Here is a 17096-nt window from a genome sequence, read left to right on the forward strand (position 1 = left end):
AGTTCGGGTGGGGCCGCAGTGAACCTGGAGGAGGCCTCAGAGGAATGAATCACAGGCAGCTGTGGCGGTTTCCAGACTCCTCAATCCACGAATGCCAAAGACAACTTAGAAGATCAGTGGGAAAAGTCTGTTTTTTCGGTGACAGAAGAGCTAGGTCAGAGCCAGTTCCAGAGTGCAGGCGCCAAGGCAGTGGCTGTGTCCTGAGCTTCTGGCCCACAGACTGAGGGGGAATCAAGTGGCTGATCAGAGAGGGACTGCAGGGATCTCTTTGCCAGTGCTGAGGCAGGAATCTCTTGCTTTGCCCGGGGGTGGATCGGGGTCACAGCTCTGGGTGGTGGTCCTGGGGTGAGGAGGAGCGCAGGCCGCAGCAGTGGAGCTTGTAGTGGCAAAGGAGAGGAAACCCTCCTCATAGTTCCAAGAGAGAAAGGACTGCTTTTGGCCAGTCACTCAAAGACCAGGAAAAGAGTAAACACTTCGACCCTTATCGTACCACCTTGGAAGAACTGAAAATTTACAGGTCCCTAGAAGTATCTCTGAAAACAGCTATACAAACCCCAGAAGCTTGGTACAGTACATTCTCCACACTGGAAGCAGACTTTTACCTTAATGAAGAGTTTAAAACTCAAGTAGTTGCCTGGGATCATGAGCAAACCTCACAAAAAAGTCAGACTATATTATCTTACTTTGGTGACAAAGAAGATCAAAACATACAACCAGAAGAAGACAAGAATGTCAAAGCTCCCACATCCAAAGCCTCCAAGAAAAACATGAATCCGTTCCAGGCCTTGGAAGAGCTCAAAAGGGATTTTGAGAAGCAAGTAAGAGAAGTAGAGGAAAAACTGGGAAGAGAAATGAAAGTGATGCAAGAAAATCATGAAAAACAAGTCAACAGCTTGCTAAAGGAGACCTAAAAAAATATTGAAGAAAATAACACCTTAAAAAATAGCCTAACCCAAATGGCAAAAGAGGTCCAAAAAGCCAATGAGGAGAAGAATGCCCTAAAAAGCAAAATTGGCCAAATGGAAAAGGAAGTCCAAAAGCTTACTGAAGAAAATACTTCCTTAAAAATTAGAATAGAGCAATTGGAAGATAGTGACTTTATGAGAAATCACGACAGTAGAACAAATCCAAAAGAATGAAAAATTAGAAAACAATGTGAAATATCTCATTAGAAAAACAACTGACCTGGAAAATAGATCCAGGAGAGAAAATTTAAAAATTATTGGACTATCTGAAAGCCATGATCAAAAAAAGACATCATCTTTCAAGAAATTCTCAAGGAAAACTGCCCTGATATTTTAGAACCAGAGGGCAAAATAGAAATAGAAAGAATCCACCGATCTCCCCTGAAAGAGATCCCCAAAGGAGAATTCCTAATGAAACTCTCTAAAACTCTAAGTTGTCTGGTGCTCTCTCCAAAGTCAGACACTCAGTTCAGTATTTCTTTGTATGCGAACAGTTGCTGTGGAAATTTTTAGGTTCTAACATTAAAGTTTTTGAGGTGACTTTGTAAAATGGGTGATAGAAATGGAAGATTGAATCAGAACACAGAGTGTTTAGTCTAGAGTGGACAAATAGATACTTGTTTACTTACAGGAGAGACAAAACACTGTGCCTTGTTTGCCAATAAGTAACAGCTGTTCTGAAGGAATACAATCTTTGTCACCATTTTGAATCAAAACATCCTGATTTCAGCAAATTGGACACCAATGAAAACCAAATTAAAGCATCCAAATTGTTGAAAAATCTCAGTGGAGAACAATGGTTTTTCAAGAAATTAAACTCAGAAAATGAGGCAGCTAATAAGGTAAGTTTTCAGATTTCTAAAGAAATTGCTGCTGCTGGGAAGTCTTTTACTGAAGGTGACTTCATAAAGATTGCAGTTACTGGATTATGTCCCAATAAAAAAGTGTTTTTGAGAAATAGTTTAATCATTAATTATACCTTTACTTGGAAAGTGAGCCACTAAAAACCTATCTGGGCCCAAAGAAGTTTAGCCTGTTTTAATTTTGGTCCCTACCTACTGTCAGGTTGTGCAGGTCTGATCTAACTTTATTTTTGTAGCCCCAACTTGGCTGGTGCTGGGACTTGCCAAAAAGTCTTATTGGTTTTTCCAATAACCTAATCTCCTGTTGAAAGTCCAAGGTGGAAGTTAGTAAAGTTAATAGATCTTTTCCAGTGTTCTCTCTAACTATGGAGGGAAGTTTTTCTGGCTGGCTACATTTTCAATCTTTTAGCACAAACATGACAACAGTCATTTTATAAACACAGAGACACAGGCAAAATGATAAGACAACAAAGTGCACAAATCTAATTTTATTGTTGGCTTTTTAGGCTTATTTTGTTAAAACAATTTAGACCAGTCAAAATTCAGTGCTATCTTTAGACCCATGACTCCCAATTACCTTTACACTAGTGCTGGCGATATTTGTGTTCATCAGAATGACTGGACATCACCTAATTGCAAAAGATATCCATCTACCTTTCAGAAGACCTATACAAATGGTCTTGCCCCTAGAGCCAGCTCAAAGAGAAAAATTCGGGCTGCACCAAACAGTTTGATGAGTCTTCTCAGTCTCTCAGGAGACTGAGAAGGGACTTACCTACCTCCATCAGGGCTGGAACTTTCAGGAGAATAAGTCCTAGGTGCCTCGTCCCAGTGCTGGAGGGGGAAGGGTCCAATCTCTAGTCCCTTGTCCTAATGTAAGTCACAAAGCACCAAAATGTCAATTACTTTCAGTTTGATCTAAGAAAGATAAACAGGATTAGGTCATATCCACGTTTATTCTTTTCAAAGCAGGTAGCATGCCTGTGTCCATGCATGGGAGCCAGTTTGGAACTGAGCTCCCTTTGATGCTAGGGTGCATGGTTTATATGCCCTTTCAACACAGGCTGATGTCACTTTATCATCATTTCACCCAAGCTTGGGTGAGGGCTGACCAGAATAACGAAAGTCAATGCAATTTCATTATCAGTAATGTTCTTCTGAAGAAAAACTGAACTTAAAGTCAGGACTTTGGAAGAAGGAGGCTAGGGGAAGCTCTAACTTTCCAAGATATTGGTGATTTATAATCATTTTTCACACACTATAAATATTATCTTATTGACAAACAGTTAACTAAGAACTGAAGCTGATTTGATTTCCATTTTCTGGCCAATGAAGTCTGACCAGAGGTGGTCACTTCCAGCCTCCGATTATTTTGTAGATCTCCCAAACTCTCCCCTCCAGAGATTCCCAAGCTTTCTTGGAGGACTTTTGCTTGCTATGCAAAGCAATTTACCTTGTGAAACTGTAAGATACCTAACCCTTCCCACATGCAGGCCAGTCATTTTCCCTACCTTACCACCTCATATAAACCCTGTTCCCAGCTTCCTCCTAGGGTAGCCCAGTAGGTGCTATGTGGCACCCCAAACTACAACTCACATACCCTGATTAAAGATCTCATTTTGCTATATTGTCTGTTTTCTTTTAAATTCAAGTAGGTATTATTGTTATTATTATTCTGCAACTTATAGTCTTCAAGTGTTTCTTGTGGGCACTGAGCAGTTAAGGAACTTGGTTAGAGTCACACAGCTAGCACATGTCAGATACAATACCTGAACCCAATTTTCCTGCCTTCAAGCTATCTTTCATTTACTATACCATGTAACAATACAAGACCAAAAATGAAACATTGTCTGCCTTATATCTAGGCATGCTGGTAAATATTTAACAACCAGTTCCGGGGAGGGAGGGGAGAAATGTGTGCATGACACTTTTAAGTTTAATCTGAATTATTAACATTATCTCCATCACTCTTTGAAGTCTAGAAAATCAACAAAACAACAAATCAAGCCCTGATTTGTAGCATCCATCATTTTCTGAGCTGTAAATGCTCACAGAAGTTTTAACAATCTACTTTGGTTCTAGTTGGCTCCAAGACATACCAGCTATGTTTGTGTTCTATGAAGAACTGTCTTTTCATGCAGTCATTTCAGTATTGCAACAAAGTCAAAGAAGTGCTGGGACTCAGTAGGTGCCTAATAAGTACTTGTTTACTATCTGCTTGCCAGCCTGCCTGATTTCCATTGCAACTGTTCCATCTGTTCTTGAGTTGTAAAGAAAAAAATTCAGGAGGTTAGCCAATTATATCATTTTCTAATTTCTTTTCAAATAGCATAAAGCTCATCTTCAATTTCTAAATGGTTTCAGCAATAACATGATTAAAAGAAGATCAGAATATTTCAAAATGTTCTGTGATATTGCCAGACTTTATTCATTACTTAGATTAGAATGTGGGACTATGAATCAGCCTAAGAAATGTAAATCAGTATGGGGGGTATGGGGGAAAATGCGAAGAAGAAGAAGAAGAAGAAGAAGAAGAAGAAGAAGAAGAAGAAGAAGAAGAAGAAGAAGAAGAAGAGAAGAAGAAGAAGAAGAAGAAGAATAATCTTCCATATAAGAAATCTTTTCAAGTTTTATATATGGGGTAAGCAAAAAAAAATGCTATAATCTGGTTAAAATTTGCAATTACACTTGCCTTCAAGCTAATCCAACAATTCAGTAGTAATATACAACCTTGCAACTTGCAGAAACCAGAGTTTAGGAAAGGATTTTTACCCATTCATTCCTACCACTGGTACAACTCCCCATATGGCCTCTTAGTCCTTTCCCATCTCATTACTCTTCACCTAAGCATTTAATCTATAGTACTTTATGCTTCTCCCTGTTCTTAGACAGGGCAGAAGCTCTGGTGTCATTCAACAAATTTATTAAGCATTTACTAAGTAGTGTTATATCCCAAGCAGTAGGAATAAAAAGATAAAAGCAAAACAGTGGCCTGCTCTCAAGGAGCTTTCATTCTAATATGAGATACAGCATGTACATATATAAATTTGTATAGATAATATGCAAAAGAAATATGAAGTAATTTTGGAAGGGAGGGCACTAATAAGTGGGGGAAGGTGAGTTAGGAAAAGTTTCACTTACAATGTGGTGTTTGAGATAAGGTTTTAAGAAAACCAGGGGTTCCAAAAGGTAGAGGGGAAGAGGAAAAACATTTCAGGTATGAAGGGCAGCTATTGAAATATACTGAAATGGCAAAAAAGCTGATGTGAGACATGGTCAGGCATGCACTTTAAGAAAGTGGATTAGGGAGAAATGAGGCATGGAAACCAAATACAAGACTTGTAATAGTCTAAGCTACAGATGATAGAAACCTGAACTTAAACTGGTGCTATATATACTGAGAGAAAGGTTCATATGTGAAGGTAGTAAGGAGAAAAAAATAATAAGATATGATAACTGATTTGATATGTGAGGTGATGTGATGGAGAGAGTGCTGAGAATGATACTAAGGTGTGAAACTGGATGACTGGAATGATGGTGGTGGGTATGACGGTAACAGGGAAAGTTGAAAGAGAGGTGGGTTTAGCAGGGAAAGATAGTAAGTTCTCTTTTGGCCATGTTCAGTTTAGGGTGTCATCCAGTTCAAAATATCTAAGAAGCAGTTGGTGAAATGGGACTGAAAACTCTTGAGTGAGATGAGAGTTGGTGAGAGCAGATCAAGATTACCACGCTGGTAGGTAGAGAGGAAGAGGAGGGAAATCAAGACTGAAGTCACTGAAACACACAGAATAGGGGAAAGAACACTATGGAAATGGGTTCTGTGGCTCCTGTACAATTTAAGTACAGTTATGAAGCATTTTTTATGTAAAAGTGTGCAAGGTATTAGAGATACAAAAATGAAAAATTATACAGTCCTTGCCTTCAAAGATCTTATAATATGCATGGGACACAAGTAAGCATAATATGAGGCAATATGTGATGAGACAAAAGGAAGCTCTAGACCACATATTCTGGGAAAACTTTAAAAGGGAACATTACTTTTGCCTGGGAGATGAAGGAAAGTGGTACATGATTTGGGTCTCAGAGGAAAAGAAGTGGGAAGGGAATAAACATTTATTAAGTACCTACCATGTATCAGGATCTGTGCTAAGTGCTGGGGATACAAATATGAAAAAAGAAAGATTATTTTTGCCCTCAAGCAGCTTACAATCTGATGGGGAAGATAAAACACACAGTGTAAAGTGGGTTAGGGGCAGAAGGAAGGTACCCAACCCAGGGCCATGATGGAGAAATTAGTCAGTGAAGATCCAAGGTAGTAAAGCCAGATAAGAAATGAAATGTCTGAGCTGAGCTCTTTCCTGAAATGGAGGTTTGGAGTTCATGGACCCACTCTCCAATCAGAAAGGCAGATGGTGGTTTTGAGGTGGAGTCTGAAGGTACATAAAGATCTTGAGATGGTGGGATTATCCCAATTATGAGCTTTCTGGAGCTTGGTGGAGAAGTGAAGGAGAGCAGTTCCAAGGTAGTGCAGTCAAGTGAGAAACGAGGGATTTAACTTAAAACTTAACTTTGTTAAAGTCTAGGATTTGTATTTAGATGGATCTAGGATTTCATCAGTACAGGTTCTTCCTTTCTGGTATAGGTCATATCCTGTCATTCCTTCCTATCCTTTGTAATCCTTAGTAAGGGATTCAGCTAATGTCCTAGAGGTCTTCTGTTGGATCTTTTACGATTTCAAGGGTATTTTTGAAGGTAGCACTCTAACTGTTCATGTATCACCTCTCATTCTTGATATACTGACAGGTTCCCTCCTTTTCTAGTTATTCATATTCTTAATCATGTCTCTCATGCTAGCTAATAAGCTACAACCAATACAACCATCATGCATCTTTTGATTGCACTTTGGGTTACCTGACATGTCAAAATTTTCTAGATTGTGTTATTCCATTATTCATAGCCCTATATTATCAAGAAGAGAATATTATATGTGTATATGTATATATATATATATATACACACACACACACATACAATATCTCTATGCTATGATATTATATATTATATATATGCATATACCCATATAATATTCTCTAGCTATCTATGTTTATAAAAGGTAGAATTTTGAGGTAGCAAGTATATTGGGATCACAGAAAATGCTATGCACTTTCTCAAATTCTGTTTGGTTCAATCATACCATTTGTTTCAACTTTGGGCTGAGCTCATTTTCCACCTACAAAAATTTTAGGATAAAAAGTAGTGGAAAAGGGCAGGAGAGAGTCATATTTGTGTGTCTGTTATGAAAAGCTCTCAGAGACATGATGATGGGTAAATTTAAAATATGAAACTTTATGTTTACCTACAAGGGTGAACTAGCAAAAAAGCTTCAATTATGTCAGAATACAATAATTTTGAAGAGCTAATTTATATTTCTTTGGTCACTTTTTTTTTTTGCTAGATCTCAGATATAATTTGATAGATCATAAAACTTTGGTTATTGGGATCCCCTGGGTGAGGATCAATTCTAGATAATCAGTGTTTCTAGAGAGATTAGATTTTACCCCTTTAGCCTCAAGATCATCATTAGGAAAGTTAATTTTTATACTCTGTTGTTATCAAATGATGCTTTCAAAGCCTATTGGCATATTTGTTGATATGAGACATGGCTCAAGATTTTTGAACTTCTTAAATTCTTGTGTCTGCTTCTTATAGTTCTTCTGCCTCCTCCCTGTCAGGTTACCAGTTATCATGTCTTTGAGGGAAAACCTGAAGAGCTGTTCTGTAAATAAGAAGCCTGAGTTTTAGTTCATGAACTATGTGGTATTCATTTAGTGGCTCAGAGGCTTTTTTCTTTACTTCTTATATCTCTGTTTTGTTCTGGATAGACAATGTTGCTGGATAATGAAGCCTGAGAGGAGGTTAGTATATTAGAAAGAATTCTGAATGTAGAGTCAGGAGAGATCTCAATGTAACCGTGGCTCTATTACTTATTAGCTGTATGATTTTGGTCATGTCACTTAATCTCTCTGGAGTAAACCTCTTCAACAGTAAAATGGGGAAAATAATATTTATACTTCCTGCCTCAAAGCATTGTTGAGAGGAAGAAACCTTAAAGTGCTATATAAATGGGTGTTGTTATAATTACCCTAATCAGCTTATACAGTCAAGTATATTTATTTTGTACTATTATAATTTAAATATAACCATAGTTTTGAAAGCACCTTGGTAACTTTTTACCAATTACTGTGCCTTTAAAATGAAAATATGATCCCCATGAAAATATTTTAATGCAAATTTGTTCTTTTTCTTGGCCACTGAAACCAGAGTTCCTATGAGGAAAGACAAAAGGAAGTAACCAGTTATATGGTAGAGAGAAGAAACAAAAATAAATTAATTATTCTTCAGATTAGCTAACTAGATAGGTACTAGATAGGCAACAAATACACATATAAGCCCAAATGACATTAACTTATTACAAGCTACATTTTAGAAAAAATTAAATTCTTGTTAAGAAAAAAAGCAACTTCCTTATGGGTGGCCACTGATAAATAAAATTCCATTTAGATTGAAAGCCAAATACATGAATAGCTAAATGAAATGAAACAAGAGATTAAAAAATGAAATAAAAGCACTGTAGGAAAGAACTGGAAGGAGAATAAATAACTTAGAAGAGAAATGGCAAACTTTACCAAACTACATGACAATCAGAATAGATTAAACAGAAATTAATGACTCTATAAGATAACAAGAAATATTCAAACAAAATTAAAAGATTGAAAAAAAAACCAAACAAAAAAATACAAGTTATCTGATATAAAAAACAACTCACCTGGTAAAAAGGACAAGGAGAAAGAATTTAAGAATCATTAGACTCCCTGAAAACTATGATTAAAAAATTTTGTGGATACCATATTTCAAGAAATCATAAAGGAAAACTGCTCAGATCTATTTGGACCAGAAGGCAAAGTAAAGACTGAATCTACTGATCACCTACTGAAACTCTCAAAAGGTAAATCACAGGAATGTCACAGCCAAAATGCAGAGCTCCCATATCAAAGAAAAAATATGGTAAATATCTAGAAAAAGTACCAAGGAACCATAGTCAGAATTACACCAGATATGGCAGCTTCTACCATATATGAAAGGAGATCTTGGAATACAATATTTTAAAAGGCAAAATATATAGCATTACAACCAAGAGGGTTGAGAGGATGGAGGATGACAAACAGGATGAGGAACAGTGCAGAAACACATTAGGAAGAATTGGATTAGTGCAAGCAAGCACAGCATATATCCAAATGATCTATGTGAAGAGGTGAGCAAAAAAAATCAAGGGGCTATATAATGGGAAAGAAGGGGGCATCTATTAAGAACAAAGGATAACAGATGCAGAACTTAAGTGTTTCATTCATATTCACACAATGTAAAAACCCCTGTAGAAAGTCCTCTAGCCTATTGGATGGCTCCTTGGAAGACTTATGGGAGAACATAGCCAAGGACTGCACAAGATGAGAAGGCATGGGTGGGTGTTAGCACAGATACAGGAATCAAAAACCTACTCAAGTACTGACAATGTTTCAAAAATGTTCAGCAGTAAATTTAAGACATTCAAATATGATTGACTATCTATACAACTATAGAATCACACAAATGGAAGGCAACTGAAGAGTTTATCTTGTCTTCTTTGCTTTGGGTAGTACAATGCCAGGGGTTGGGTAGTATTTGGACAAAGCAGAAGACCATGACCAACAGTCAAGTTCAAGCAGGAACATCTGGTCATTGTCTGGTTCCCAATTTCCCAATCTCATTTAGAGATAAAAGAGAACATTATTGGAATTCATGAGCCCAAAAGGCTGAGACTTTCTCATGCCCACTCATCCTCATGGGTGTTACCTGGCCTAGGTGATTTATCATTAATAAACCTTTCCTCTGGCTGGAAGATTTGAGTTGAATTCTTTTAGGCAGGGCCTGGTACTGTGATTTTGGGGTTCCCAGCACCCCAAAACCTCTAGACCTCTTCAGTGTGGACAAGTCCTTTAACTTCATGGTACTTTAGGCAACTCTCCAAGACCGAGTTGAAGTGCTTATATAGAACTACATTGGTATAAGAAGTTTCCTACAACAAAGAAATTATAGAGCTGTTAAAATTTATTTTTTCCAAAAATGCTTTGCTCCCCATTCTTGAGCTTGCCTCAGTCCTATTCTGACTCCAACTTAATCTTTGATAAAGCTTTAGCATCTTGAAATTTGCTTTCTTGGCTTAGATTCTTATATTCTAGCCATGGGCTCAGATTCTTAAAATCTAGCCAATAGCTCACTAACATTCAGACTCCTTAAGAGCCTGCCCAATATGACAGATGTTCTAATAAACCTTGTCTTTGGTTGAAAGAAGGCTTGAGTCAAAGTCTTTTAGGCAGGACCTGCTGATTTTTGGGTCCCAGCACCCATGAATCCCTAAACCTCATCATTTTGGTGGCCCATATGGGGAAACTGCCTAACCCCAAGTTTTTCTTCAGCCAAGACTGGAAGGTATGTAAGCCTCCCCCTTCCCCTTCTTTCTTGCTCTGCAGTAAGGGTTGCTCTCCAAGCATTAAGGCTTGGAGGTGCTTTTCAGGCTAACAGTTAGGAGGCTGTCTCTTACACGGCCTGATGCTCTCAGGCTCTCGGTCCATGGATCGGTTGGAGGCCGCAGCACAGAAGACAAGGACTGAAGCCCCATCAGGAAGTGTATGCCCAATTCTGTCAGTTCTCTTGGCGCTAGAGAATTGGGGAAAACTGCAGTTGCTTTTTGGCTCCCTGAGGCTTGCTTACTCCCTTCCCTCTGCACCCCTAAATTCTCCTTCATGGGTGTTACAGAGGAAAGTTAGAACAGCAAATATATCTCGGCAGATTCTGGAGGTTTTGTGATTGATCGTTAAGGAGTTTTGAAACTCCTTACAATCCTGGTCATTCCCTTGCCTCTAGTCTAGAGGGTATGACTGATCCCTCTCATAGGAGAAGAGAGTTTCACCCTTTACCCTTCACTTTTGATTTTGCCCTCCCCCACATGGGGAAAGGAGGGGGGGAGGGGCAGCAGCTACAGCATGGCCCCCTCTGGCAATGGCCTTAGGCCCTGGGGCAACCTTTGCCTGGAAGCATCACCCAGGCTCAGCACATCCTGCTCAAGGTAAAGAAGCTGGCCTCTGAACTTGGGTAAGCTTGCTTTTTTAAATTTGTAGTTTTAACTATTAATAAAGAGATGTTGATTCTCTGTGTAAAGTAATTTGGAAATGAATTTAACAAAATTGAAGTCACCTGATTGGAAATGGTTTGTTTCAAATTGTTGAACTTTTTGTATCAGTTATGTCAAGCAACCTTCATAATTTGGTTACCGCTAAAATAATTTGGCTATCATTGGTTATTGTTTTAATATGTAAGCTAGCCAAAAAGCTTGTTTGGGTTATGTATGGCTTGCTGAGAATTTGCAAGTGTATAGAAATCTCTAATGATTGGCTCAAATTTAAGTTTGAGATGTATATCCTAGAAAAGTTTTTCCTAAGCTGCGATTAGTGAAACTTGCTGTGTGAGGTAAAAGCTCATAGGATTTTATTTTGAGTTGTCTGATGGGTCCTCTGATGGGTCCATCGATAATCAATAATCCATCATCTGGCAGAAATGCCATAAACTACTCAGAGAATGTGATACTGGTGGGAAGTCAGCATTGGGAAAAGCTGAGAGGACAATTTTAGCCTCAGTCTAAGATGGGATCCTCCTGGCTCAGTTTCCCCATTATGTTCCTTTGAAAAGGAATGTTATCCACCTGGATTAGTCCTGAGTCTGGCTATGAGGTGGATTTGATACAGCATGGTTGGAAAACTGAATTATCTGAATCCAAACAGAGCTAAGGATGTTTTATCCTGTCATATCTGGGCCCTGCAGTCTTTTCTGTCAGATTTGTGTCTTCCAGACTCCAGGCCATTCACCTACAGTTGACAGCAATAACTGATACCAGCCAATGTCTCCCCAGTGTTCCCTGGACGCAGCCTGTGCTCAATTGCAGTCAACCTCCTCTTTGGTACCCCCTCAAGGCAGGGACAGCTCTAGGCCCCTTGTCAGCAGGAAGCAGTTTCAGAAGCCCAGACCTTGGCCCCTTACACCAAAAGAGTTTGGGTCTCATTTGTTTGAGGGGGGAATGATAAGGATGGGATCTAGATGCCAAAAAGGAAAAACCCTGGACTTTCCCACTTGGCCAAATCTCTGGCATTCGCCTAAGGCTATAATCCCATCAACTGGCCTTTCAGTGTGGCTACACCCAATCTGTTACCCTTTACCTAGCCTGGCCCTCCATTGTCTTACTTCCCTATGGCCCCTGGCCATTTCACACCCTTAATCCTAACTAAGCTCCATTCTTCCTTGGCCACTTGGTCCAGGTCACAGGAATTCTGTTCACCCTAGTTTACTGGCCACTCCCATCCATATCTTCTTAGATCCGGCCTCCAGTCACCCCAAACTACTTGGCCACTCCTAGATCCCTCCCACGGTCTTCCTGTATATAAGGTATATAAGTTCCATCTTGTCTCCATTAAGGTGCTTAGAGTTTTATAATCTATCCGTTGCTCACATTCTTATAATCTAGCCAACAGCTCACTAACATTCAGACTTCTTAAGAGTCTGCCCAATATGACAGATGTTCTAATAGACCTTGTATTTGGCTGAAAAAAAAAAAAAGACAAAAGAAATCAAAGAAAACACTTCCTTTCTTGATGCTCCTTCAACTTAGCAGTAAAAAAAAGTCACATTTAAAAACAAGTATTGTTTATTTGGCTTTTGTTAAAAATAAGCAAATGATTTAGGGGCCTTACATGGGTGACACAGTGGACAGAGCACCAGCCCTGGAGTCAGGAGGACCTGAGTTCAAATGTGACCTCAGACACTTAGTCGCTGTTTGACCCTGGGCAAGTCACTTAACCTTACTGACTCAAAAAAATATTAAAAAAAGAAATGATTTAAAAACACAAACATTATTTAGTCATCACAATTCATTCAGGATCACACAAGAGGAATGGCACTTGGTTGCCTCCTTCAGGCTGAGAGGCATAGTGCACCTGCTGGGGAATATTAGTATCAACTTCATTTCAGTTGTAAAAAGCTTTTGTCGAAGTGAGAAAAAGGAAAATGAAAATTGTTGGAAGGGTAGTATTAGGATAGGCACACTAATGCACTCACTGTTAGTATGGCTATGAATTAGTATAACCATTCTGGAAAACAATTTGGAACTATGTTCAAAGAGTCATTAAATTGTACATATTCTTTGACCCAGTGATATCACTTCTAGGCCTGTACCACAAAGAGATCAAAGAGGAATAGGCCCCGTGTTTGTTTGTGTGTGTGTGTGTGTGTGTGTGTGTGTGTGTGCGCGCGCACATTTTTAAGAGCTCTTTTTGTTGTAGCAAAGATCTGGAAACAAGGGGGATGCCTATCATCTGTGGAATGGCTGAACAAATTATGCTATATGAATGTAATGGAATATTATTGCACTGTAAAAAATAATACAAGGAATAGCTTCAGAGAAACCTTGGAAGCTTTATCTGAATTGATGTAGAGTGAAGTGAGCAAAACCATAATAAGTTTTGTAATAACAACATTGTTGTGAAAACAATTTTGAAAGACTTAAGAAATCTGATTATTTCAATGACCAATCATACCTCCGGAGGACCAATGATGAAATAAATGTTTCTTGTCTCTTGACAGAAAAGTGAAGAACTTGAGGTAAAGAATGAGACATATGTTTTTGGAAATGGCTAATGTGTGGATTTTCTTTTGCTTGACTATGATTATTTGCTACAAAAGTTTTGTTTTCCTTTATTTCAATGGTGGTGGTGGGGGAGAGATTTGGGTAGGAGAGAGGGACTAGTGATAATGTTGCTAGAAAATAGACAGAGCCAAGGGTCACTGAAGCTTTTAAAACAAAATGCACAGAAAAGAACATCAGGAAGATCAGAAGGAAATAAAGACAAGCAGGACAGCTTTGAAAGTAATATGTAGAATTTATTGTATACATTTTTTTAAAAAAGCAAACTATATGTAATAGATTCATGGTTTATTGTAAAACTATCTACGTTTCATTTTATTGTACACAGAAATGCCTGTTTTTTGGTATTTGTTAAGTGCACAATTAAAATTTAATTTAATTTTAAAAAATCTTTTGTCAACACTTCCAGATCTTTGCATTTTAAGTCTCACCCCCTTGCTGACTGTCTATCTGCAGCCTTATGGGAAAAGTTCTGCCTCTATCAAGCCTTGATTGCTGTTTTGGACTGTTGACTTACTGCCACCTAGTGGTGTGATATGTCAAATACTGCAGATCAAGGTAAGAAGCCACTTGGAATTTAAGGAACTGGAAGAAATACGATGCATAGGGACAGCACTTCAGGTTGGACAAAGTTGGCTAGGTTCAAGATGAAGAAAATTAGTGACATTACAGAAACATAGACTGGTACTGTCAGCCACAGAGACAAGTAGATTCTAGGAAATGGAAGGTCAATAAAGGCAATTCAAGAAGTTCAGGGAGAGGAATCTGTACTGTGATTTTTGATTTTAACCAACGGCACTTTTGCCTTGTACTCGGATTTCCGTTCCCTGCTCTATTTGTCAAGCTAGGACTCTCAGAAGTGTGTCTGCATCCAGGGAGCGTCAAAGCCCTATAGCTATGATCACAATGTAGGTTGCAACGTAGGTCTGATAAAAGGTCTGTATCTTTGCAAGGCTATTAACTTACAGCATCGATCCCCATGACTGGTGGTCTCTGGTCCATATATTTGATGATTCATTAGGTGATGGAGGTACCTTTCAACCCTTCTGACATGAATGATTTAATGGACCTGATTTGTTAGTCCTGACCCCAAACTATCACTAAAAGATGAGTGGGACTTATCAGGTCAGTTTGGTGATTATTTGATCACCCAATTGAGTCACTACCTGGGGATTCTTGTTCATACACAGCTCAGATTAGATGTCCTCTGAAGTTCCTTTCAGCTCTGAAATTCTGTGATTCTGTGTTCATAGCTGATTGCAGCAGGAACCAATGAGGGACTTGGAATGATGGAGTAAAAGCCAGGAAGTGTATAAGAATTGCAGTGCTGCCAGGAGGCATTAGGGCCACTGTCATGGGAGAAATCTTTGAGAATTAATAGGAGTGAGTTGTCCTGTTGTTACTCCAGGTAACACCTAAGGCATTTTCTCAAGTTCCTCCTTTCCCCTGTGTTGAAGAGTGGGAATCTGAAGACACTTGAAGTTTGAATTCTGCTTCATACACAAACTAGGTGTGTGACCATGAAACAATCTCAGCCTTAGTTTATTATCTGTAAAATCAATCAATCAAAACATATTTATAAAGCATCGAACACCTACTGTGCACTGTACTAGGTGCTAGGAATACCTGTAATACTTACCTCATAGTGTTATGAGGATTAAATGAGATAATGTATATAAATTGATGAATGAACCTTAAATTGTTGTACAAATGCTTTCTCTTCTTATTATTAATTATCTTCTGATGAGTATATGCTGGGAAAAGTTAAGTGTAGATTTCTGATAGATTGATGAGGATACTGCAGAGAAGGTAAGAGAATGGTGGTGTGTATGAGCTAAGGACTTTTTCAATATGTAGATAACTGTGTAAATTAAAAACCATGTTCTAAGATGACTTGTGTTTTGTGGAATGCAAGATAGGGAGGCAGCTAGGGAGCTTAGTGGATAAAGCTCCAGGCCTGGAATCAGGAATACTGGAGTTCAAATCAAACACTTACTGGCTGTGTGACCCTAAAAGAAAATCTCTCTAAGGCCAGATAAGTTGTAATTTTTTTATGATGAATCTCTTACTGTTACCAATGTGAGATTATAGTCAAAACTTCTTTATAACTTAATCTACCCAAAGCTGTGATTACTGGAACTTGCTATCTAAGACCTTATGGAATTATAACTGATATTATTCTGAGTCTGATTTCAGGTATGATCATCAAGGAATGCTATTAAGCCAATGATCCATGATTCCAGCAACGCTATGGAGTTGACATCCATGAACTGCAAGTGGCGTTCTCATGGGAAAGGTTGGGAGAACAACTCTTGGCATGGACCAAGATAGTATTCTCTTGACTCAGTTTCTCAATTTCAATGGAAAATATCCTAACATTTAAACCTGGCTCAATTCAATTGGCTATATACATAAAACCCTAGCCTGGAATTGACATCAAGATAGGGAAACATTTCCCTTGCCACGTAACTATGTGTCTCTTCTTTTATGGCAAATTTCAATAATTATGTTAGGTGATCAGTATAAACACAATATTAGATCTTTCAGGCTAATATTAGAGCACATCTCAGTCTCCAAGTAAGAGGCGGGTATAAGAATTGAACTATTTTGCCTAAAATTTGGGTCTTTTCTATATTCTGAACTAAGTAAATGGGTATTTGGCCTTGTCATCCTCCTGTTACTAGTTATACATTCCTGTGTATGATGAAGTCCTTTAATTTCTCACAATGGTATAGGGATAATTTGCAATAATGTAAAGACTTGTGGAAACCAGGCTGTAATTCTGTTATTTATTGAGATTAATATCATAACTGTCTCAGTTCTGTGTTAATGAAAAGAATATCAGCACAATTAGTTTTCTCAAAAGAATACTGGCTTTATGGTCTATCGTTTAAATGCCTTAAAGAGATATCTATTTTTACTAGGGATTATTCATTTGAACAAGGCTATAAATTGGAAATGTTTTATTATAAACAACTTACTAAAAACATTGTTTTTAAATTATGTATTTATACATTCCATCCCAATACCTTTTGTTACAATTACAGTTAATATGGCAACCATTAAGAGAATTCATTTTTTCATTAGAGTTCATCTTCTTATAAAGAGTGTTCTGTTATTAGTTCCTTAGTAGAATCTCATCCTCATAACAGGGGAATGAAAAATGCAAGGTATAAAAACTGGGTTCAGAGTTTTCCAACTTTTCGGTTTGTATTTGAGTTTCTTGGATATATCAACATGACAAATGGCTAACCTAAAAATGCAAATTCTCTGGTCTAAAAGATTCCACAATTTGATTTTCTTATTAGTAGAGACATAAGGTTTGAGCTAACTCTCACTAATTGACAAAGTAAATTTAAAATTAAGACCAATTTTGTAAGAGATTTTTAGCAGAGAAGTGGATCTCTACAAATGACCTGTCAGCTGGAGACTGTTCTGAGACCCCACCCAGACCAGAGGGCTGCATCAGGAGATGTTTCC

The 17096-nt window shown here is 38.1% G+C and overlaps 1 protein-coding gene across 1 annotated transcript in view; it reads right to left on the bottom strand.

Moving 5' to 3' along the window:
- Positions 1-17096, bottom strand: part of BEND6 (BEN domain containing 6) — an 84249-nt gene that overhangs the window by 41660 nt on the left and 25493 nt on the right. Inside the window, 1 exon segment of the mRNA XM_021000496.2 lies at positions 2604-2698. The gene's annotated coding sequence lies outside the window, so the exon portion shown is untranslated.

Source organism: Phascolarctos cinereus, unplaced genomic scaffold, assembly GCF_003287225.1.
Source record: "Phascolarctos cinereus isolate Bilbo 61053 unplaced genomic scaffold, phaCin_HiC Scaffold_5;HRSCAF=322, whole genome shotgun sequence".
Taxonomy (NCBI): domain Eukaryota; kingdom Metazoa; phylum Chordata; class Mammalia; order Diprotodontia; family Phascolarctidae; genus Phascolarctos; species Phascolarctos cinereus.